The sequence below is a fragment of the Anopheles maculipalpis genome, chromosome 2RL (genome assembly GCF_943734695.1).
Source record: "Anopheles maculipalpis chromosome 2RL, idAnoMacuDA_375_x, whole genome shotgun sequence".
In the NCBI taxonomy this organism is placed as follows: Eukaryota; Metazoa; Arthropoda; class Insecta; order Diptera; family Culicidae; genus Anopheles; species Anopheles maculipalpis.
Genome location: NC_064871.1, coordinates 93,177,617 through 93,203,581, shown reverse-complemented (window position 1 = coordinate 93,203,581; position 25,965 = coordinate 93,177,617). Strand labels below are relative to the sequence as shown.

The following is a 25,965-nucleotide window of genomic DNA, read 5'->3' as shown; positions in this document are numbered from 1 at the left end:
TTGGCAGAAGGATTCCTAATTGATTCCATTTGCGAAAGAAAATCGGCCTGCTCCGACGTGTCGGGCTAATTTGAGCTTTTTTCAACAGAGGGGTGGGTGGGATGAGTTAATTTAAATTTAAATGAAATATTACGACAACTGTGACATTTGGTTTTCCGGATGGCTGTGATGATTCTACCGACAATCCCCTAAGCAACTACAGGGCTTAATTAGAAGGAAAAACATTGGTCCGATAATTTGCCATCATGAGGATCATCATGGGTTCTAGTTGTGGGAGAGAATCTTGGGGCCAGATAATTGGGTTCGTTTGACAGTTCCAAGAGACCAAGTAAGTAATCAGTTTGTTGGTATTTGGGAAGTCGTGCACAAGAAATACTAGTGAAAACGGTTTGCAGGGAAAAATTCTTCAAGCAGTAGAAAGTAAAATTTTGTACTTTAAATTGGGAGAATTTCAAGAAATCATATTCAGTCTAATGCGTAAGTGGTCGGCCACATTCCAGGCAGTCTAAGTTGAACAATAGAATAAGCAGAAAGCCGTCTAGCGACTCGGAGCAACCTCCATGCTTCGCATACACCACTTACAGATTTTTGATCCTGGTCCTTCGACCAAAAAACGCCACCCATTGAACCCCTCGGCTATTGTCCGGCCACTGTGTGCATTGAGTGGAAAATGTTATCCCTTGTGGAGTGGACTGTAAGCGAGTGCGGGTCCTTTCTCGCTGAATAAACAATCACCCATGCTAGTGGGGTCGAACGACGCTAAATGGAATGCGTTCTAGCCGTTTTCACCACAAGTCCTTAGCGTGGCAACGTGCCGGTTCCACTTTGCCCGTGCGACTCATGCCAGCGGACGGAACGGGGGGGAATTTCGTGCCGATTTTTCCTCCATGCATTCCCCGCGTTTGCTTGCTATTTGTGAAACTAAACATACAGCAATGGCGAACAAAATCCACATCGATGATGACCTTAAAGTTCGGAGGACTCGTTCCCTTTGTACCTTACCAGTTTTGGAAGCTGAAAAGGAGGAAATAAAAGTTTTTGTGCCCGTTTGGCAGGATGTCAGTTTCGGAAAAATGTTATTGTTGTAATTTACAAATATTTACGAATTCGCCCACACATGCCACTCATCAATGCGGACCGACATTCGTTGGAGGGTGGTGCATTGAAGGCCATAGAAAATGGTTCAGAAGGCAAAGGTACGAGTTACACGGTTTGGCTGCATTTTCGGGCTTTGAGTGGTACATTCGTATAAATACAATAGTTTAAATGGATTTTTGTTTTCCTTGGACAAACCTACAATGGATAACCTTGATGAAAATGGCACAAGGAAAATAAACAAGCTGGTAGACATTTTTATGTAGAGACTTTCTGCATCTAACGACGTTGGTTCTACATCGAGTTCATTCGTTCTCTCTCGTATCATTTGTTGAACTGTCGTCTTATGGATCAGGACTGTATATCCACTCCCAGTTTCCCACTGATATGTCATATTGTTCTAGGAGTGTTTAAAAGAAATTGGTATTCTTTTTGAAAAACATCACAACCTGGATGTATTTTTATGTCTTAAAGAAAGCAAGGAATATCCAACAAATCGTTTGCTTTACTCTAGCACCACATTGTTTTCCCGCTAGACTAACCAGCCCAACCGTTGCTGTCTTGTATGTGTCAGTTTTCCACGTCCAGAATGTCAATCTTCGGTCCGTTTGATTCCATCAGCCGCTTCGAAGACGACGCTCAAAAGTCAATTCAATTTGACTCTCGAATTCGTCCATCAGCATGGCCATTTCACAACCAAAAACCGGCAAGAGGAGAACGCAACCAGAAGCCAAAGCTTTCACTTTTCCACATCACCAAGCATGACCAGTGTCGATGGAGAGAAGGCATCACACACCGCGTCTAGAATAGGCTGATAGATATCGATTTCACTTTGGAGGATTGGTGTGCTTTGGTTTTGCTTTGATCGTGCTCTAGATTTTCCAAAATCCTTTGCGCTTTGGATTTCAAGCGATGATTTGCTGACAGGACGGTAGCAATACGCGAAAATTTCCAAAATTTATTCTTAGTGCAGCTTTCTGTGACCATAAACCACCATCTATTTGAGCCAGTGGACTGTTTGCGTTCTCATCTTTTGGTGCAAAACAACCACGGCTCGAAAATCCTTCCCACTTTTCCGGACGCTTGGGACACGGGCGTGTTCTTGGTCCAAGTGTAATCCGTTTCCCTTGCCACAACCATACTAATCCGTATTCTGGTCCTTTTTTTTTGTCGGAAGCTTTTGGGTAGGCAGGCGGGACCTTGTGCTGCTAGTGCTGACCATTCGCGAATCCGGTTCACGTTTTTGCATTGTTTATTGTGAAGGTAATCCTATTTTCGAGCTCAACTTCTGTTTGCCAAACAATGGCAATGACCAACGCGGGATTGAGCCGTTTTGTGACTCAATGCGAAATTGCACAAGGACATCCGACCGCTCACGGCCCCGGTGCGGGATGTCCCTATGGGTTCACGTTTATGCTGGTTCTGTGCCGCGGCCAGGGCTTGAAAAACTTCCCGCAGAATTCCTAACGAGCAACAGCAAGCATACAAAAAAAAAAACGAAAACAACCGAACAAAACTGGGATAAATAAAAACTTTTCTTACCCAGTTGTGTTGGACAATTGGGCAGAAATAAAAAAAGCAAACTTTTGATTGTTGCTCTTTAACATAAAGCATGGGATCAATTTGTCTCCCGTTTTAATGAATGCAAAATGCGCAGGAATGGATGGATTATTAGCAATTTGTAGCGTTTGTTTCTTTACCTTCCGCGCGGTAATAGTTGAGCATGTTAACAAAACAATTTCCTGTAGGACCACAAAGAATCAAGAGAGTTTTATGATTTTGTTGCGTGTTCTTAAACTGCACAAACGTCGTCGTTTAAAAGCAAAGATTCGAGAAAAAAACCAAATGCTAAGCGCGGTAAGAGAATCCTCGTTTGAAAAATCGGCCGCAGGTTGACCCAAGGCTCGTTAACTTCATGTTTTCGTGCTCTCGAGAATTGACAGATGGGTTGACTCATGTCTGTAATTAAGGAGGACAGATTTCGGTAGCTGTAAGGAGAGGAGCGAAAAAAAAAACGACTACCACCGACTGTAACCTAATACACGCGCTTTGCACGATGATGCTAGGTTTCGGGAAAATGGTTGATGGTGGCCAACTGTTAGCGGGAACGATAGATGCCACACCGGAGTGTGGCAATTTTTAGAACTTGATTAATGAAGGCTTTGTTTGACTACACGCGTTCCTACTTTTGAGGTACTGCTGGAGTGTGTTAGAAAGGACGTTTAAATAGCTTATAATGGAGAAAATTAACAACAGTGGTAAATGAGTATAAATTGCATCGATTTTCGAGTACTCATTAAGGCTTTTAATGGAGTAAACGAAGGTCCTTTGTTTTGTTTTTTGTATAGATATATATTTTTGGAAAGAAATATGTCATCCAATATGGATCACTTAAAGACTTAATAATCGTCCATCATATGACTTCACATGAATATTGCTATTAGACCCTAAGCAAACACGCACATACAAACTGTATGAAACTCCACGTAACAACATGGAACATTTAAGAAAAACAAACGAAGGAGAAGAAAAAGAAACGACAAAAGACGAAAAATAAACCTTATAAAGATGTAGTAAATCTGAAGTAAACAAATAAGAAACTCATAATGAAAATAGAAACAAACAAGAATGCAAAAAAAAATCTGTGATTTTCCTTCGCGTTCTGTTTGCCTTTTCGTTGGTATCTCAAAGGACTTTCGCTATAAAATATAACACTGAATAATTGATCAAACCTTATTGGAAATAAAACACATACTCACGTGTTGCATTCCGCAGTTCAGGGCCATCCGTTTTCCTTTAACTATCCTATTCATTACCAACAATGGTCTCGTTATTGGATGCAGCCGTTTCGCCATATGGTGGCACTGCATTTCCCCCGTTCGGCGACAAACGGCATCGAAACCTCTCAAATTTCCTCCCCCGAAAAGAGAAAACCTACCCTTTTGCGAAGCGTTTTTCACCGTTCGATTTTGGTGTGTGCGTGTGTGTGAATGTGTTTGTATTTATCGGGGTAACCTGATCCTGTCAACAGTATCGCCAGCACCAGAATGAAGCTGAAACAAGTGACATCATTGCAATCCCGATGCAGGTTACCTTTGGTTAGCACTTTCGCTCCTCAAAAACCTACAAGTGCCCGAGGGAATCCCGCTCGCTGATGCCACTATTAATTTGTTGGCGGTTCATATTTTGAGATTCGCTATTGTTCGGACAAGAGAAAGAAAATTGATCAGAGAGAAGTTCTTAAAATGAAAAATACACACCAGATTCCCAGAGTGTGGAATGATAAATCGTTTGGGATTTTATTTTCTTTCGTCCTTTTTGATACGTCCGAAGGACCTTTACGTCCTTCTTGCGTGAGCAAAAGATCCTTGCCCCTTTGCTGCGTTATGATAAATGCACAAAATAAACAAGACAGTTCTCAGTCCAGCTAGGCTAGCATCATTAAATCTTTATTTATTACCCTCCAAAAGGGAACGTTTCCGAATGATTGGAATTTTCATCGATTGTTCAAAATTATGGCGCTTGAACCTGCTATGCGAGAGGATGACCAATAGCCCAAGCCTACAGGTAGTTCTCGTTGAAGCCACGAACAATTCGCACGATTCTAGCATTCCAATCAGGTAAAAACCAACAACCGGCGGTTTGGGCGGGCTAAAGCTTATTTGTTTTATCAATCTTCTCTATGCCCAGAGTCGAAGTTTCTCATGAAAGATTTTTTGGAAGATCGTTAGAGGATCACTGCGTGGCGACACACTGTCGGTTGCGGGCGTAGACGATCGCTTAAGGACCTAACGTTCTCAGGCCTTCCAGCTGTCAACTGACAGTTTGGTGCATTTCTTTTCCTCGCTTTTGGGAGTAAATCCATCTGGAGCGCAGAGCAGTCGTTTGGTGAAAATTTAACTGCGGAAAGGGTTGGTTGTTTTCCCAACAACTCTTTTCCCACATGCTGTCGGATGTTGCATCACCAATGCATCTCCGATCTCCAGCAGTGGCTTCCATAATATTACTTGTCAAAACAAATTTCAAGAAAATTGGAAAACATTAAGGTTCTTATTTTCTCACCCATTAAGTGGGAAATTCGTTTCATTTTGTTTGTTTTATAGTTAATGACGGCGTCACTAATGTTTTGTGCGAGAATAGAAGATCAAAAGGCAAAAAACAGGCTCCAGTGAAATGTTTGGAACATGGTGTTGTTGGAGATAAAGCTAGATGATCCACACTTCAAAGCGCTTATAGTTATGGAATATTGTGTATTCCCCTACACGGTCGACATGTCGACGCGCGATTTCCCTGGTGTATTCCTACACAACATACATCTCCACCCTCTCTCTCTCTCTCTCACCCGCCCGTCCGTTCTTTGTAACTCCAATTTTAATCACCCTCGCCGAGAGCGTCCTCGAACATCACTCCGATTGTCACTGAGCGTCCGTGGTTGTTGTGAAGGGGGTAAATAAATAAAATAAAAAACCAGCCAGAACACGTCCTTCAATTAAAACTTATTGTTGGATGTGTTATTTGTAATTGGATACGTACGAATAACATGATGTTTGCCGGTGCAAGGACAACTGTTCGTTCGTTTGTCTCCGCGTCGTACGATTCCTGTTCTGTGGGCCACACACAAGCAAACCCTTGCCACATCGGCCACGCATACACTTGTCGCGCGAGCAATTTTCGCGCTGGTGCTATAAGATTACGGTGCGTCGTGGTCCTCTCCTTTTCGCCCTTTTTTTTTTTAGGGTGTGTGTGTTTACATGTCCTCAAGAAAACCTCAATAAATGTGCTGTTGCTCCATGCCTCATGTTATATGTTGGGCTTAGCAGAAAAAAAATGTAACTACACTTTTGTCTCTGATTCCCCACACGTAAAAAAGAAGAAACATCGAATTCTTCGCCCATGTTCTTGTATTGTTTCTACTTCATTCTTTCCACCCAATCCCGGGGAGATTTTAAACGATTTCAATGTTTTGATTCTCGACCCGACCTGTCGCCATCTTCGCCAGTTCCTCGGGTGGCCACTTCGCGCGTTGCCGGTTTCGCGACCATTGCCACCCGCAGTACCTATTGCTGCGTTGAGTGTGTGGGACAATTACAGACAGAATGGTAACAGAACTCATTTTCTTCAGCACCATTCGGTACACAATCGTCTTGAGATTGTGACCGTTGAACGTGTAAAGGTTTACAGCCGAGTTCGGAGATTCTCACAACCGTGGTGGAAACGCGAAACCGTCCAAAGGTCGTCGCAGAAGGAGGTGTCGAAGAATAAACATGAAGATCAAATTACCATTACCACCCGGAGAATTGTGCCAGCAGAGAGCAAACGCTTTTGCGCAGCGATTTACGCGATACAAGCAATGGCGCTGTTAGAAGGGAGCGGACACGAGGGCCCGCCGAAGAACCGAAGTGTAAATCGCGCAATAAAAACGCGGGCAAATCGAAATTGTGCAGAGTTCTGCAGAGAACCCGGGTTTTCGTGTTGACCGTACAAGCGAGCATCCACATCCTATGCAAACAGCTCGGTGTGCATTGATTGTGTCGGGTTTGCTGCACTCGGGTGCTGCCACCATCTTCTAGCGGCGAGGTACTGTAAAAGGGTTTATCCCTTTAGAATAGGGCGTTTTCGCTAGGGGTTTACTTATGAGGGTAATTTTCTCTCACTGTTCTCGTTTCTTGGTGTCGTTGTCTTGATGCTCATGTGTGAAAGAGAGAGAGAGAGAGAGAGAGAGAGAGAGAGAGAGAGAGAGAGAGAGAGTGTTGTTTATTTTTCTTTCAAGCTCTAAGACAATCCAAAACAAGGAAGGAGGTGGGATTCTGCAAGGATGCAGGATGGAGCTGATCAAACAAAAGCACATGGTACGTGAAGATGTGTCTCAGTTTTCAACCGTACACGGAGTAATTACAACAGTTAACAAACATAAGTGCTTTTACTAATGAACGTAATTCGTAATTTGAAGTAATGTTTGCTGGAATTGATTGCGTTTGAAGTAAATTGAATGAATGGAGATTTGTAGAATAAATTTTCATTATGCTAGAAAAGGTGTTGCAGCGAAATGTGTAAGCAAGGACGCTTTGCTTTGTGCTTTTTTGACTGAAGGTGATTTCATACAAGACAAACAGCACTAATTGCAATATTAAACCGTGATGTCGTATAGTTATCGAGAATTTTTGGTCCAAGTCTTTAAGACATTGGTCAAAAGATTTAAAAGCTTTTCGATGGTAATTGTTGTCAAATTAATTTCAAAATTCTTGATCAGAACCAAGTGAAGATTTTAACTGATAGCTAAATCTAACGAATGTTTACAAACTCATAGAAGTGTAGACTCGCAAATAGAGTTCACAAAAGAGTCATTTTAATAATCAAAGATATCAGCTGCAATTAAACTGATGACCAGATTTGACATTATATTACTCGCTTTTAGACAGGACTTACCAGAGCATAGATGTATGAAGCAAATGCCATTAAAGTATGGCCAATAAGTCAGTATGCTTTCTTCATTTTAGAGAATCTTATTCACTTGGTATTGTACCTACAAAATTAGACAACTGAGATTTACGAACCTTGCTGAAACTTGGACTGCCAGCCTAATCCGCCAAGACTAAATAGCTATTAAGATGTTGGAGACTTGACTTTTATTTTGAGAGCGTTTTTCAGTATTATTTAAGCGATATTATTCTGAATTCCGTCTGCAGAATATGTTGTTTGAGAGTTTGAAGGAGATATTGAGTCGTTAGCATTCTTTAGTCTCTTAACAGAGTTTAGTTACAGCTTAAGGTGCAAAGCCTTGGTGTCTGAACATAGTTAGTCCTTTGAAAGTGACATAAACTTTTGAGTTTCTCTTGCTGCATTGATTGCTCATAACGTTTTTGTTACTTTGAAGCGATTAAAAAAAAAATTACACAATGCTTTACATCGTCAAAAAAGAAGAATAAAAAAGGAACATCGGTTACGTTGCACTGCCAGCAGAAGGTTTACAGCCGCTTTAATGAACAAACACTACGCCTCGGTATGCTGGTTACGGCATTCCGATCACAGCACATTCCTGGGCACAGAAGAAATTGTGTTCGCTTGGCCGATGACACCGTACCCTTCCCAAAACCCCCAAGAGTTTTGCGAGCTCCGATTTCACACCGAGACACATTCCAATCGTTCCCGGCGACTGGAACGGCTGGAACGCTCGATATCGGTGTTATAGACGGTTTAATGGGGTTTCTATCGCTAGAGAGCAACACTTGCCACCCAAGACTAGCCGTTCGCGTGCAAGCGATTGGATTTGTCCACGGTTCGTTCTTCGATTGAGTGCGCCGCCATCGCCATGAAAAGAAAAGCTCACACCGGTCATCGGGAGACACGTGTGCAAAGGCAGTGTCATCGACAGAACGGAAGAGAAACAATCGGCACAGAAAATAACCATAATCATAAAAGAAAAGTGCTCGTGGTATCCACTGCGGATGCGAAAAGAAAAAAAAAAAAACAGGAGACAATCGTTGTCCTTTTCGAACGTTCCATGTCCATGTTTGGTGTGGTACGAGCTAGGCGAGGATCGTACGTACAGACAGGCCCTAGTCTATCCTTTCTCGAAGCGGAGGGGTTTTTTTATTGCTGTTGCTGCTATAGGAAACGGTTGTAAAGATGGTTTATTTCTATGTTTTACACTTGTCTTCGATAAACGTGGGACACGATAGGACGCCAACCAGAGATAAGCGAACGATTGTTGCTCACCTAAACTGAAAACAGATTTTTAAGATTGATTCATACGTTTTTATTTATATTTTAGTATAGTGACTCTTACTTTTTATTTAATAAATTTCAAAGTAAATTAGTCCAATCCTGTTGACAAGCGCTAAATAAGTGGCATAATATCATTCGTTTGATTTAAAAATTAGCCAACAAATCAACAGCTTCGACCCAGAAAGCAAAACATTCATCCAACCCCTAGAGTATCTGTTTGGGTTCTATTTTCATACAACAGAACGCAGCCATATGGCCGTTTAATTGATTTACGCTTCATTTGGTTGTATCGTGTAAAGCTGATAATAATACGCTCGCGGCCCTCGTCTGCTCTTCTCTTCCCTAGCCCCAGCTAGTACCATAATTGGCTTTTTGATAATAAATTCGTCCTAACGAGCCAGCGTGCTAGCTTTCGCCGACCATCAAAGAAAATTATGTATTACCCGTGGCGCGTTCCGGAAAACAAAAACAGAGAGAGAGAGAGAAAAAAAGCACGCAGCGAATCCCAAAAAAAAAGTCGAGCCCTCGACCGCTGGTGCTCTCTTATGATTAGAGTCCAGCCGATCTGTCTCTGTTATTAACTGATCGATCCAAGAAAAGGTTGTGTAGAGAAAATAAAATAAAAATAATACCAAACGACGGAGGAGGTAGTTTAATTGACCCTTGGGTCGACCGATACCGATGAGCTATTAGAACCGTATGGATGAGGCAACCCACGGTTCGGTTGAAGATAACCAAACCGGAGAACGAGCGAAGGAGAAAACGAACAATCCTAAAAAGGTCAAAATTTGACCACATGACTCTTTTTCCCTCTCCTGGGTGAGCTTGGCTTTTCTTTCCGCTGATGGACGTTGGCGGACCTTTTTTTCCACCCCAAAAAGGAAAGGAAGTGTACCGGCGGGAAGGAGATTCGCGAGCAAAATATCGGAAGCAAAAAAGAAGCCAACCGCGAGCCTCGTATAGAGTTTCACCTTCGTTGTGAGTGTGTTTGCGGTTGTTTTTTTTTTCTCGTGCGGTAGGCTTCGCTAAACGTTTTTCGAAGAGCACCCTCAATGATGCAATCGTCAGTCCGTCCACGAAAAATTGCACCCTTGGCTAAGGCTACTGCTGTTTGGAGTCGCAGTTGGCCACCGTATGCCGCAAAAGTGAAACACTATCCGGCCGCTAGCAAACCTTGGAGTCACCTGGCCCTGTCCCGGGTAGGATCGTTTCGGGTGGGGAGGTTTTTTTTGTGTGTGACTTTGCGACTCATTGCATTTTGCACAAAGGGTGTAGGTAACTTAATACACTCGAAAGGTGATGGCTATTTAGTGCCGAACGATAGAAGGCTTTGGGGCAAGTGTATTGAACGGTTTTCGGGGAGGTTCGTTTTTGTAATTTATTTGAAATGTTAATGTTTTGAGCTTTGATTTGGCAGTGAGAGAAAGGCAGTTGTTTGCACACATAGTGAATCCTTGAAGTCATCCTTTTTAGAAGCTACATAAAATACATAAAATTTGGCACATTTTAACATCGTGAAGTCAAATATATTTCCTCAGTTAATAACATGCTTTGTTTGAAATCTTATGTTTGATGTTTTCAATTGATTTCTTATTATCACTTCTTATTACCAAGTCCAACATAAGGACACACACTCTAACTCAAATTTAAAATATATTTATTGTCGTGTAAAGTTCAGCTGGAGTCCTTCATCCACGGCAGCATGTGCAACGTGTTTCCTTGAAGAATATAAATATTCATCTAAAGAGTCATGTGTTCATCGAACTTACCTGGTTGTTTGAACAAGTCTCGTTTACTAAAAGTAGAAACATTTCATTTGTAATATCATCGAAAAAGATTCATTGATGGAAAAATTCGTTTAGCTAGACAAATGTACAATTAAATTGGAACATTTTCACTGAATATTCGCTACGAAATTAAGCTAAAAATAATGTATAAACATCAAATCATCTAGAATGCCTTTAAGAACTAGAGAAAATTTTTCAGCAATGTGTATGCAATTACATAAAACTACAGTACAGTAGTCTCCTTCCACATCGACTTGCTTGATTTGTCTTCATAATGCAGCTAATTTAAAGTTTGATGACAGGTGTAGCAAGCAAGCGCTTTCAATTTTCCTTCCGATTTCGGAGGAACAATTCTGCACGCACCCATTGCTCATTGCAGTAAAGTGCCCGGTTTCATAACCTCCGGCCCATGATGACGCAATGCGTCCGCCAAACAACAACGCACTCATGAAAATCGAATGAAAATTTTCAAACGGTATTTAACCCATTTCGACCCACACGGCTCGCAGTGACCACTAGCGCCAGACACCGGCCGGATGTAGTTGATTTTGTTTCGTTTTGGGGGTAGAGCAGCAGCAACAACAAAAAAAAAGAAAAAAAGGGAAGCTGTACGAAACATCGACGGCCAACAAACGCGACTTCACCAAATGATCATATTTCGGATCGCGAGCCTATAAATTATCTCGTATGAACCCTGCAATTATTTTCATCTTAAGAAATCCATCCATGAAGTGTGGTGCCCATTACATCATAAAGGAACGTGAGGGAAGGGTTGACCCAATTTTCAATGCTCTACGAGATGAACCATCGGTCAGCCAAGTGCCATTCGAATGGAAACGGTTCAGTGATAAATAGCGTTCAATTTCCTTCTTCCGGAACGGATTTTGCGACAACGTAGGACATTGGTGGGTTTCGATTCTTTTGTAACTTTAAACAAACAATTAAAGAATCCCAAGCGATGCATCATGCTGGATTATTTTCAGAAACAAAAATTCCAAACGTGTAAAAATTGTTCTGTCCAGAAAATCATCATGGTTATGCAATTTAAATGCATCGGTTTTTTTATTATGATGCTCTACTTTCTGACCCGATTTCCGATCGATCTCGCCAAGGGAAATAATAATTGAACAGTCAACATGCAACGCAAATTCGATCCATGGATAATGAATAAAAAACGACATCAGAAAACACTCTTCCATCCGATGATGGGTATAGCCTCGGAAGCAAAACACAATCGACCCAATCGGGACAAATGGAACAACAAAATGACACCAATGCGGTGTTACCGTCCACCAACCGTGATGGCCAGCCAGCGCGATGCTCAGCATATTTTTATACAGCCACCACCACGGGTGCGACAATTCGATATCGTTTTGTTTGTGTTAATATCGGAATATCGGAAGGGATGAGCAAAAAAAACCGGCTTGTCCACCGTGCATCTCGCATTTGGACAGTCCAGCCCAGTCGGTGTAGTCCTCGTAATCACACAATCATCATCATCATCATCACCTTCCAACGAATGCGCACCATGCGCTCGGGCCAGGACCATTTCCACAGTCGAACGCGTCACGTGTTTTTCAATGCAGGACCACCGTGCTTCACTTTATTATAGGTGTCGTTATTATTATTTTTATTCGAATTCCGTTGCAGCGCTAACACGTTCCGCGCGTTCCAGGGTTGTCATTTTTCCACCAGCTTTTCTTTTTCATTGGCACCCCCTTTTTCATTCCGGTACGACGTGCGTAATTTCGATCATCGGCAACGTGACGTTTGCATAAGCTCGCTCGCAAGCCCGCAGTACCCCATTGCGGGGGGGGGGGGGGGGTTTGCAGCGATCCATTTTCCTTCCTTTTTTGGTTCGGCGTTTTTGGTGTGCGCTTTTCCTATCTGCCTCTCGGTGCAGGTTACGGTTCATCTGTTCTGCCAACTTGTCTGCCGGCATCGTAACGGCGAACGAACAATTGTGCGTCATGGTTCGGTTAAGCGAGGCAATAAGTTTGATATAATTACAGGTGTGTCGCACCTGGTGAAATGTGATTATACCGACTGCAAGAGGATTTAAATCGATCACGCAGCAGATGGGCTTGTGGTGACAAAATTGAACAAATCCACCATTCCGTTCAAAAAGCTGTAGCTAATTAAATGTTCGAATATCATTAGGAAGGAACGTGATTTAGCAGCAATTTCCTTTGCTACTAAGGATGAGTTTTAAACATTAATTTCAATCCTTTATCATATCATCGCGTAGCAATCGAATAAAGTTTCGGTATTGTACAAGAAAAATCCTCTTTTCTGACAACAAACAAAGCCATAATACACACTAGCTTCCTCTGATTGTATAGCTTTTTAACCGGCAACTTTTAACCCTACTTTTGCCAAAACTAACCTTTCCCTTCCTGCCTCACCCTTACACCAGAACGATGAGATGCTCGCTTATTACCAAGGTCGTTTCCAAGGTCCAGGTGTGGTAAGTCACAAACTCACTCGCTGGAAGACATTGTTTCGTGCATGTGTGTCGCATGAATGCGAGGCACAACAAGCCACATTTACCTTGCTGTATGCTAAGCTTCATACCTTTAGCAACATGCTTTAATGGACAACCCATGGTGGTGTTCGCTCTCGCAGCAGGAGTCGAGCAGGGAATCTAACCTAAATATAATGAAAGTATGTCGTACGGTGTAGCATCTTTTCCGTTTGCACAACAGATAAGAAGATGATAAATTTTGTCCTGTTTTGTGCCCCAGGAGGACTGAGTATCCAGGGAGATGTGTGGTGTGTTACCACGGTAAAGCGGGTTGGTAAAGAGGAAATAGCATCTGCACTAGTAATGTTTTGGTACAAATTAAATTAACCTAAATATGTAACGGTCACACCAACAGCATCTTTGTGGCGTAAGAAAAATAAAACTAACTCCATAAGGCAAACATATGAAAGGAGAAGAGGTCTAGTAAAATTACAATTTACATGCAAAATAAAACAGAATTCGACCTTATCTATAGATAAATGTCACATAAAAATGGTTAAATTATCCCTATAGTCCAATATTTGTTTTCATAAAAACAGCATAAAGTAAAAGCATCTTAAAGTTTTTACAAAAAACGATAACGACAATAATATGAACCTTAACATACAGCACACATGTCCCAGATTTATCAGAAACTGGAGTTGTATGGCCTTGAAATGAAAGAAAAATCAGAAAAATATACATTTGTTAAGAAAAATTTGCTTTTTATAGCAAGACTTAGACTATTTATAGCACAAAACAAAACAACGAAAGATAAAAATTACACAACAATAAAACCTCATGCATGTTGAACAAATTAAACTAATGGTTTATAATAATTGCTACGAATGCGTTTGAGTAATAAAAACCTAAATAACGTACGAATCGGAATTCCATAGAAAAACGATCAATATTACAACACATATCGTACCATGTTTTGTAGTTTGTTTTGTAAGTCATGTTACGGTCCAAAACCTTCCTCCTATAGAAACTTGTACATTGGTCGCTAGAGTATCCTTGCATGTGTACGTATGTGTCATTAGGCGAACCAAAGGCCTTGTTCGAATGGTTCGCCTTCAGCATATGTGCTATCTCGGTGGAAAGTAAAAGGAACAGCATTAGGTTCGATACACACGCACCACAAGACCGGCGACGAGCAAAAAAGAGAACCGTAAAAACAGACATGTAATTTAATTGAAACCAACATTGAGCATGCTTTTTCCATCGAATCGGTGTGTTCCCGTGGTGTTTCACACATTCAGCCTCTTCGTACGGTGCAAGAATTGTTCCAGCTATCAAGAAAAAAGACTTACCGGAGAAAACATATTCTTACCCAATCCCTTTGATTCTTCGCTGTACGCTTGGAGTGTGCTCTACCGAGCGAACGAAGGGCACAACGTACAGCACGTCGTTCCCTACAAAAGTGAAGATAGATGGTCCAAAAGTCCATCTGCGGCATCATGCCGATAGATGCCTATTCTTCAGGGCTTTGTACTGTCCTGCCGGGAAAGTTTGCAAACACAATCAGGCTTTAGTAAAAACTAATGAAAGAAGCTCATTCAAACGTAAGGGGACGTCGAGGTGTACGAGATGGGTCACACGTTTCGGTCTCGGGGAAAGTAAAGATCCTTAAGCGCAAGGATGTTGCTCATATTCTCGCACGAACGGTTCCTGCTTCTTACTCCCTTCTCGTTTGCCAATTCGAAACGGAATCAAATTCCGATGACTTCTCGCAGCAGCATCTGGACCGAAAACTCCTAACCAATCACGCTTCAAAAGAGCGTGCTTTTTTACCCATTTCCTTTTTTTTCAGACATTCATTTCCAACGCGTATCGAGCGTAACCCGCTTTCGCTTTGATGTTTGTACTCTCTGTCTCTGGTGGTGCAACGAATGCAATCTGAATCCCTTTTCCCGCGGCTTGTGACCTCGAGACAGAGAGCCAACCGAAAAGCCATCCACCCAAACCAACAGGCTACATTATTGCTTATTCCGGGTGGCTTTTTTTTAGTTGCTGTTTGTTGCCTCTTTTTTCGATAAAGTGTGACAAAATCTCACTCGGCCGCGCTCGAGCAAGACTCGTTAGCAAGAACACATGTCCCGATAGGGTAGGGAAATGCGCATACGATGCATGGCTGTATGGACGAGCTGAGCGGAAAACATCAAACGATCATTCGAAACCGGTGTGAACTGTTTTCGGCCACCGATTGCGTATTAAATGGAACCTATAATCGATTAAGGACGCCAATCGGTTTCCGGGACATTCGCTCGGAGGAAGAATGGTTGGAATGCCGATAGCCGAACGGATTCCAGGAGCTTTCCAGGGTTTTTGGAGATGTCAAATCGAAGTCTTCGATTTGTAGGAATGCATCTTTAAGAGCTTAAAGCGTTGAAGAGTTTATAAAGCTTTAGAATGACATTGATGAATCATACGAATGAAGAATAACTGATATTGTAGAACACATCACAACACACAGGACACATCGCAATATTATAAACTCAAGATATCGACCTTAATCCGATGCTCACAGATTTCCTGATGCCAGATACCGGAAGCTTGGCAATATTTGAAGGTTTTTATAAGGAATTTCGAAATTATTTAGCAGCATCACATGTACAAGCAAATCGCAAATAAATTGATGTCTGGACTTGTTTTTGATAGTGCATGGTGTTTCACTAATTCATCACTAATTTCTCATAACCAAGAGACTCTACCATCTCAATAATATCTCGTACATGCTCTTGTAACACAACCCACATAGTGTCTTGCGAATTCCTTGCAGTATGACTCAGGGCCCTCCCATTGATGATGTTCATTTCACAAGGTAATCATTCTCAATCTCACTAAAACCACGATAAGATATCGATGGTTTATGGCTCAATTTTCAACTGCCAAATATTGAAATCTTATACACATAATTTTGCTCTTTTGTTTCTGATCTTCAAGAGCTTGCCGTGTTGCAGTGCCCAACAGTTATCGCCCTGCATGTCATACACGAAACGGCGCAAAACATGGCGCATTATTTGTATACGACAACACACGGCTCCTCTCCTTATCTGCGTCGATGCTAGGTTTGCGAGTTGCGATAGTCGTTCCAACCCGTGCCCGAGGGCGGCGAAGAACATATTACCACATCCACTCGTTACTTTATCGTCCTACGTCGATAATAACAAACTAGCCCGGCCTCGGTGCTGGCCAGCCGAACCAGCAACGTCAACTTAATCTCATCATAATTTATTATTCCATATCTGTAGACAGCGGGCAGAATTTAATTTCTTACTGATCCCACATGACAACGACAACTTGTTCGGTCCGATCCCAGGCGTGGTGCGTATTTTTTCTTCTTCTCTTAAGATCCAAGGGCATCCTTTGGGGGAGTTGAAAAGAAGTTAAAGACAGCGAATGCAAGCAAAAATAATTGGCACACACAGGCACACACGTTCCTAAAAAAAAACCTGGAGAATTGCGCGCGTTGGCAAGCAGATATGTCAAGCGGACGAACTCTGCTGAGCAACAAGGTAACGAAGAACGGAGGCTGACACGGCACTGATCGTGAAACGATGTGAGACAAACCACACGACAACAGCACCGGTGTTTTGTGTGAACTGCAAGCAGGCAGAAGTCATTCCGCAAGTCCTTGTTTTTTGTTGCGAAGAGCTGTCGATAATCGAATGCGGATACGAATGTTTGATCGGTTCAACCGAACACGTTACGTCCGGTGTACTTTGAACCTCATGTTAAGCTTTGAAATCTTCCTAAAATTTTATTGAAGGTTTTATGGAACCATAATTTTGAACATAATTTTTTATTTCCAAATTATGCATAAAATTCTTCAGGCTCAAGATCATTTACCGGTTTTAAGTACGTAAACTTCACAAAAAGATTGCAGCACCTTTTACAATACTTTTCCATAGTATGTGGAGCAGAAGCGCAGCATCACAGGGCAGAAAGCCTGTGCCGCCGGTACAAATGTCTCCCCCATCTCACGCACCAACAGGTAAAGAAAAATAAATTTATTACTCCTTATTCGGCGTAGGAGCAGAATGAAACAAACCCGACCTACTCCCGCGACGCGACTCAATACTCGCGGCCGTCACATACAAACGCCCGCCCCGAATGAGACCCACCGCGCTTATCGACACCTCGCATCAATTTATCCAAATGTGCGAATAAATGTTTTATTGAATTAGCAAACGATACCGAAACACGGCGACCGGCGATGTCGTGACATAATGTCACACTCGGACGCGTTTGGTGCGACAAACGTGCGCGGCCCGCTTACCACGACCAACGTCAACACGAGCAGCCAGCGAGCCGCCCAAAAGTGGAGCCAGTGTCGCTGGCTCGGCAGAAGTAATGGATATTTGAATGGGTCCATTTTCTATTCATTATTCTTCGCGTCATGCGGTTGGGTTGTTAGTGGCGGGTGTGATAGCGGACGAACGGATTTTGCTGATCTGATCGCGCGAAAGGAAATCTTCCTGGTGAACATTTTCTGATCCTTCAAACTGATACTGTACTCGGTCGATTTGACAGTTGAGGTGTAAAGAAACGTGAGCTTGTCGGTCTGAAGCTCAGAAGTCCTGACGACATGTCACCTTTCAAGCATTAATAAGGTCAGTTTTGCAAAGGCTCCTCGGGTTGAATCGATTACGATGCAACACTTTAAGCTTTGCTGGCATAAAGAGGATGAGTTATCTCACCCAAGCACGAACACTCCAAACCACAACTCAGCGCATCCACAGCTGGCCTGGTGCGTGGAAAACATTGCCAGGAAGCATAACCAGCATTGACCTTAGATGTGTGGTTTATTGAAGGGGTGGCGGCGGCAGTTAGGGTGAAAAGCTTTAATCCTAGAGGAAGGATACTCGTCAACTCACGAGCCGATATGAAATTACCACATGGACACGTTCGTGCAAACCACAAAAGAGGTGAATGTGTGAGTCGTTAAGATGAAAGGTACTTCCGAATGCTTTGTAAGGGAAGAATGAACTGCGGGAAAGGTTGATGCAGATTAAAACAAAAGGAAGGAAAGCAGCGATTATTGATCTTTCTTGAAATTTATGTTCGATATCTGAACAAAAGATTCCTGGGATGTTTATCAGAGATCTGAAAACATATTTGTGATTGAAAACAATGTTCTTTGGAAATCAAATCCATTCTTACTCTTCAGCATACCAATGACATAAATTGCTGGCTTTCACCTTTGGCTAGCGGCATAAAATCTTTCGACATAATTTAAAAAAGGGAAAATTTTGAAAAAATAGATGAGACTGAGACTGAGACTGAGAGAACATAGAATATACGGCGCGAATAAAAAATGCAACTTCAGAATGTTTTAAAATAATTCAGCCCCTTCAATCATGCCGTTTTATCAGCACATAATGTCCCACAAGCAGACGGAATATAACGATAGGCATTAGAAAACGATAAAATGAAAAAATGTCTCACTTTTTACGCGTATTTAACTCACAATTTGTCAAGAACTTGCCACATCAAAAATACATAATAACGATCTCTAAGATATTTGTATTCCTAGCTCAAATATCCCTGGATTGCGGCGATGTTTTCTTCGAAAACTGTTTCGTATCTCTTCAATTTGTTGCCTAACTTCTCTCCTAAACAAATGTCTTCAAAGTTAATTTGTTTGATGATGATTTGAAATACGTTCCTTAGTTTATAGAAAAATAATTTCAACAGAACGTGTGAATGTAATTATATCCAGCAAAGCTAAATTCAACGACTGAAATGCTCAAAATGCTCAACAAACGCAATCGGAACGGTGTGTGATTTGGGAAACAAATACCATAATTGAATATAATCATCGTCAAGGATCCACCTCGTCGAGGACCCTTAATTTGCTCCATCTTCATGACACACATCCGCACCCACAGACGTGCGATTGCTGAAACCACTTTCAGGCATCCATTTTTTGGTGAATTGTCAAAACATTAGTCCAGAATGGGGACAGCAATGTCTACCAACCATCGTGTCTATCGTGGGGGAAAATATTTACATTTTCAATTTTGGTCGGAAATAGAACGAGCGCCCCAGCAGCACGGCCTTCCACCAGACAAATCTCTGCCCCAAATGACAGCACCGGAGTTGGGTTCATCTTATCAAAGGTAACAGGTTGCATTTGATAACCTTCCACACATACACACACCCCACCGTACAAGGGAAGGCTTGTCTTCCACGTCCGGGACGAGTGATACAGACAAGCTTGACGAGACGAGGACGACGACGAATTCCTTTTCCGGAATTCCGAAAGCACAAAATCACGGGACAGCATGATGCGAAGCTGTGTACGATGTTATTAAATGTTGACGAGCAAGATATAAATCATCCACACCTGTGACCCGTTGGCGGAACCCGGGGCAAAGCCGAACCCCGGGAACGGTCGCGAAACGCAAAAGAATCGTCGTCCGCATTTGTATGCGATGTGTAAACATTAAGTTTATTGTCGTGCGACCGTGACGCTAGACGAGACGTGGCGCTACGGCCAGCCGAGATTGATGGTGCTTTATGTGAGTTGATTAGGAAGCGATGAAGAGATGGCGCTTGGTGGGTTATCTTTATGTCCATATACAGCTCTGCGCGGGTTGTGGATGGAGAATGTTGCATGAATATTTGTTGTATTGTTTAGACTTGACGATAGAAGGAAACTTAAAAAATTCAACGAAAAACTCAGAGTCTAATGTAACGTGTTCAATCAAATATTGATATTCTCCTAAAAGATATGGTTGTAAAAATTTCGTCAAAATTCCAAATTTCACCATGGAAAATTTGCACCAGCCCATTCCATTAGCGTCATTTTTCTCCAAGGGTTATATCATGCTAAATATTCTTCGTTACACATCAAACCGTGTCCAGTGACCATTCGGTGGACATACAAAAATATGGTGTAAATTTAGGACTCATTCTTTATGCATAATCCCTTTCCTTTGACCACCGTACGGACGCACAACACGACCAAAGAATGGCACAGGCACACTGTTGTTAAGCACATTAAATTATGCCTTTTTGTAAATTAGATTGTGATTTATTAAAACCCACGCCCGCATAATGCCTGCGGTCCCGCTGCGGTTCGCTCTTTCGCGAGTGTCCACTTAATCAGCAGATTCATAAAAATGACTTGCTTGGGCGCCCATTGGGCCGTACAGGATTGGGTGGGCGATTTTGGTGCCTGCTGGTGAGCTATTGTGTGTGTGTCTCGGCGAAGCGGAATCGAGAGCAGCAGCAACCGATGTAGCAGTAGGAACAACACATACATTGCGTTATTTATGGAGCCCTGATTCTGGTCGATTGTTTCCGCTTTAAGGTGATTTTTCTTCACCCTCCTGTGCAGGTTGAACGAGGAGGAAGCTAAAACGCGGTGAAGACAACGGTATCGAATCTTGTGGAACTTTTCCACCCCACCGTGAGGTTATGCGTACATCTCCGGCACGCCCCAACACTCTTGAATTTTCATCTTCAGATCGGCGCTTCTTCCAGGGTTATCCAATAATACGATTATTCACAATCGCACGCGATCCAACAGTATCCTGCGGCGACAGATACGAAACTACATGACATTTGATTGTCGCCAGTAGTTTGACCTTTTTTGTTTGTTCTATTTTATCTACAATTTTGTAAGACATAACTTCACCGGTAGATAAAAGCGACAATCCCGCAAAACAGTGTGTCACTGAAGTGTGCGCGTGTCTCTTGGCCCTGGGGTGCTCGGTGGCGGCATTACGGAACAAACATCGACACGCCCGGAAGGCGTACGACCATCTCTGTTCGGCATCAGAGGCACATCCTTTTAAGTTTCTGCGATAAGCACAAGCGCCCTACGAAAGCACGCATCGAACATACACGGGGTAACAGCAAACGGATTTGATGGACCGAAAAAAACGCTAACGGGTCCCTAGAAATTCTGGAAACTAGGGCTTAAAATTAGAAGCACTCTTTTATGGCGCTAAGTGGCTAGGTTAAGGTACGCACCGGCCGCCAATCACCTGCTGCATGAGGTTTCGCTTTTCCCTCGTCCATGCGTACCAGATGATCAGCATCAAGCCGCCGTGGGTCATGGTCATAATTTATGAAGTCAAACAAAAGAAAGCAACCAACGCAACAAGTGCAAAGTGCGTTCGAGGGATCATGCGAAGATGCAATCGGGACAATGGTTGTCGGGACCTTTATACGTCTGCCCGTTGGATAGGTTATAGTTGCAGGTTTACGCCCTCGCTAGAGCTGGTGAAAGAAAGACGAAAATTAGCAGGTACATGAGAAATATTTATATGTTTATAGAGATCGGATAAGTTATGACTACAGAAGATGCCTCTCATGATGAAAGAAGGCTAATTGAAATTATGAAAAATTCCATCAATAAATCTATAATTTTGTAGCATTTTTTCTTCAGGTTCCTATTAAAAATTTGAAACGAAAAGTCCTTGTATATTCGCAATTTTACAAACAATTTTTCCATTTTATATGTCTGCTTTTCCGTCTTACTTATAGCGACACAGTGGATGTTCCCTCTAATAAAACAACCAATCTTTTCAACGTATCGCACTCCTGTGGCGACCAACAAGCACTCACACATAATGTCTTTCTTATGTTAAAGCACTGTTACTAACAACTACCCTCTCTTTACGTGCGTTGGAAAAGGGGCGAACTGTGTGGTAAGTGTGTTGGGTAATTTAAATAATTTTAAAACACAACACACACACACAAACACAAAATTGAGATCTCATGTTTTCGTCCCGGGAACTAAACCACATGGGGCACATAGATGGCGATCGTTAGTTTGGTAGTTTTATTTATTCTATTCCCCCGCTTTCAGTAAACTGCTTCTGCTTGCTGTGCTGAGTGGGCTAATCATTTACTGAAAGTTTGCTCTAAAAATGCATACTGCTTTGAATGGATAAACAGCTAAGCTTTTAACTAAGTTGATAGTTGTATCGCCATCTTGAGGGAAATTTTGTTTTGAAATATCTTATCAATTTAACGATTTATAGTACTAATAATTGATAAAAGTAATGCAGTCAAAAGCAAACTCATTGTGTGTAATAAATTTTTTGAGTCATGATCCTTTTAAATTAAACATCTTTTAGAAACAGGAATTTCAATACCATTCTATCAGTTTTTCCATTAGGTACAGTAGTTCATTCTTCTGGTTGCTATAATTTGTTATAGCATCATCTGATTGAAGCCTTTAAATATTATCCTTTACTTGGGTAATTGCTGGAGTGTTTGAATGAGACATTATTGGCTTCACATAGTCGTTTTGTCCGCCATTTCTGACTTTTATGTGTTTCCTCATAGTTTACGGGGAACAATCCAATACTCAATTAATAGCTATGAGCCCTAAGCCAGAAGCCTTTCTCCTAAGAATAAAATAGCTTTAACTAGGTCCTTTTGAAGCTTCATCAGCTCTTCTTCATTTGAACTATTTTTTAAGTAATTTTGTAAGTAAGTTCAACTAGAAACGTCTACAAAAAGTGACATAAGTAGTGCTATTATTCAACTATGATTCGAACAAATCTTTGGAGATTGAGAAGTTTGAATCACAGATACTCTTTTTGTTTGACTTTTGCTTGACAAAACTTTTGCAAAAGATTTTTTTATTTGTACGTGAAGGTGCTAATGGCCACACTTTCAGTGAGCAATGAGGTGTGAAAGCCCGCGGTAAATGTACCAGATTTCCTCGCGGGCGATTTACTTAAATCCACATCCCTCTACCGACAATGCCTGCTGATGGAAACCCCGCAGCATGTATCGCCGTGGCTAAAATAAACCATTAAATTACACAAAACTTTGACCGTGTCCTTTGGCAACCTGAAGCAGTGCGGAGCTAGGAGCAAAAAGCTCCACTGACCACCAACGCGTGAAGATGATACAAAATGGCACGGTTTACCCCTGGCGTAAACGATACAACCGACCAAATAATGGAAGTATAAATAAATAATTTTTCACATTTCGGGCACCCGTATACATACATATTTATGCCACCCATTCGTCGCCATGGTGTGCGTTTTGTCCACCGCCTGTTGGCCATTATTTCCTTTTGTGAAGGGCACCCTCGGCACGCCCGCGTTTGGAATATTTACCGAAGGAAACGGTGTTTTTTTTTTAAGGCTTTGTTTTTGAAACCTCACTACCTCCGGGCATCTCATTTGTCTTTGCTGTCGAAATAAGCGCAAGGATGGCCCTCGCGAAAGCGACGAGAAGGCTCTTAATTCCCAGCGCGAACACGTAGGCCCCCATGGCTATTGATGCCCTCTGTTCGCTTCGCCAGGATCAGCCAGGGTAGTTGGTGTTGCTGGCTGTATTTTTTTTTCTTCAACTTGTCTGCTCTCCGTGACCGTTGTTTGCCCTTTTGAAAGCATGTATCAACCATAATCCGTAACAATTATCCCGAAAACCCCGAAACGGTAACGCAAACGGGCAACGAGCGATGGTTCGGTAACAAACCAAATCCGCTCATCCCCGAATGAAAAGCTCCCAGCTAGCCATTGTGTTCGATTCCATGCACTGAGCCTTGAGCCCTCACATTGGCAAAACGGGCAACGTAACACATGTAATCTCCGATACATCGGTGCAGTTCGATGTTATTTTTAATTTCCTTCCCATTTCTGGAGCACCCAAAAGCCCAAAAGCCCAACAGGGCCCTCTTCTTATGCTAGCACTTTTTTGTGTGTGTTTGCAATTGCTCCTTACTCCGAGCCCAGCTTACAACAATGTGCCCACACAACGGGAGCCTTGCGTTTATGTTGCTGCTGTTGTTCTGCCGCGCGTTGATCCCTTTGAACTGCCACAACCATCCATTGACGGCTGCAAAATGGCAACATTCGAAGGCGGATTAGAACGGAACGAAACGATTGGGAAAGGATGGAAGAGTAGCATAACACGAAACGAAAAAAAAAACAACACCAACGTCCGGAAACTGCAGTTGCACTTTAGATTGCAACATTCGGTCACAGGCATGAATGGGGCCAAATCCGTTTGCTGCCAACACGTAAGAAGAAACATGCTGTGCAGCTTTATTTCGCTTTCGCAACATCATTGTGTCGGTGTACTCAATTAAACAGGAGCTGGTAAGCATTGTTAAGACTTTTTACATCACTTGCCAGGTTATGTTTTTGTTGAGGATCGTCGAACTCAAAAGACTACGGGGCGTGGAATGGTCCAGGTCATTCGAAGCCCAAAAGCTGCCAATGAGGCTTTGTTTTGCTTCTTGAAGAAATATTTTTTAATTTCTTTTCGTGTTAAATAATTTCAGTTCTAGTTCTTCTCTAAGTCGATCAATCTAATGTATCAATTAAATATTAGCTGTCAGCACTTCTAATTTCTTAGCTGAGCAAATAGTATCAACAAAATTAAATTAAAAATAAAAATAAAAATACAGAAACAGTGCAACAATTCAAACAGATCAAACAGATTTTCAAATAAAGTTTGAAAATGTAATTGAAGTTAAAAGGAAATTAAGAACCCTTCTAGCCGATCGTCCATTAAATAAAAAAGTAAATTAAATTAACTCCTTCTAATAGAAATTCTAAGTTTCAATTTACACACACCTCGCACAAAGAACGGTTGAGATGCATTTTCCATTTTGTCTGATTAAATGCGATTAACTAATTCCTGTTTCGTACACCGTGCCCAGTTCTACCAGACCAAATGCCGACAATCACACACTACCCATCGGAGAGATACGAAATTCTTCGAATGATTATCACTAACCGGCACCCTTTTTTATCCATTCCCAACCGCAAAGGGATCGATTTCTTTCGACACCAGTCGGATGACTCGCGCGCACCATACACACATTCGCACCCAGAGCTATCTCGCTGCTATAAGTGACCACTAATGTAATCATTTCCCATAAATTAATGCCTTCAAGCGAAAGGTGTAAGCCACCGGGCCGAGCGATTCTAAGCGAGTCTGTCCACTCTGTCGGCTGGAGGTCGGGTGCACACTCGGCCACAGCCGGCCACAGTCGCAACACGGAGCAGTATCAATTACATTTCTAACAAATGATATTAACTTTTTCTTCCTTTCTGCGTTATCGGATGCATCGTCGCAGCATCCACCAGGCTTACGCTTAGCACCGATTCGCCGAGCCCGAGTTCCAATGAATTTTACGCCCCTTGATCACCCCTTGTGGATTGCGCGGAGCGACAAAATCTAGATCGCCCACGAACACTGGCGTTTCCTACGACCAAAAGGGATACTCTTACACCGTACGTTCAACTTGGGGAGTCCTCCAAGGTTTCACTGCGTTTCAACCGGCGCACACCCGGTTGGATGGGTAAGCGTTTTCAAAAAATTTAATTTGTCGCTCTTTTCGATCATTCTCCTCCGGACGGGGTTTTAGTTTCATCGCTAACGGGCACATATTATGTTTCACTTTCCTTGTTGGAAGGTTGATGCCATCAGCATCAGGCAAATGAGTGTAATTGACCTTTCCCAACTAGATTTCAAAGCGCGTTTGTTGAGGTCTATGCTCTTTTAGAATTCAAATGAACAATCTATTTTCCCTATATTCATAGGAAAATTAAATTATCCACAAATCAATCTGCAAACATAATTCTACTTGGTAAAAATTCTTTCGGAACGATAAAGAAATGTATTTTAAAATAAAAAAATGAACATTATCAACTCAACGATAACTTTCATCCCTTGATGTAACAGTCACGATAATTCGGTTTGCATCTCGGACACAATTTCAGGCTCATGGTTAGCTGTAACATGCCGCAAGTAAAAAAATCCAACCGAATGATGCAAGAAAGAAAAGATTTGCACACTCGTTAGGAAAATAAAGAACAAAAACCCCGGTTTGAAAAGGAAGTATCACAGAATGGGCAGTGTCTG

General features: G+C 42.1%; 1 protein-coding gene across 1 annotated transcript in view; it reads left to right on the top strand.

Annotated features, from left to right (window-relative positions):
• The window catches only part of LOC126568301 (microfibril-associated glycoprotein 4-like), a 566,870-nt gene extending 541,851 nt beyond the window's left edge, over nucleotides 1-25,019 (top strand). Inside the window, exon 2 of the mRNA XM_050224756.1 lies at nucleotides 25,008-25,019. The gene's annotated coding sequence lies outside the window, so the exon portion shown is untranslated. The remainder of the gene's footprint in view (nucleotides 1-25,007) is intronic.
• The last annotated feature ends 946 nt before the right edge of the window (nucleotides 25,020-25,965 follow it).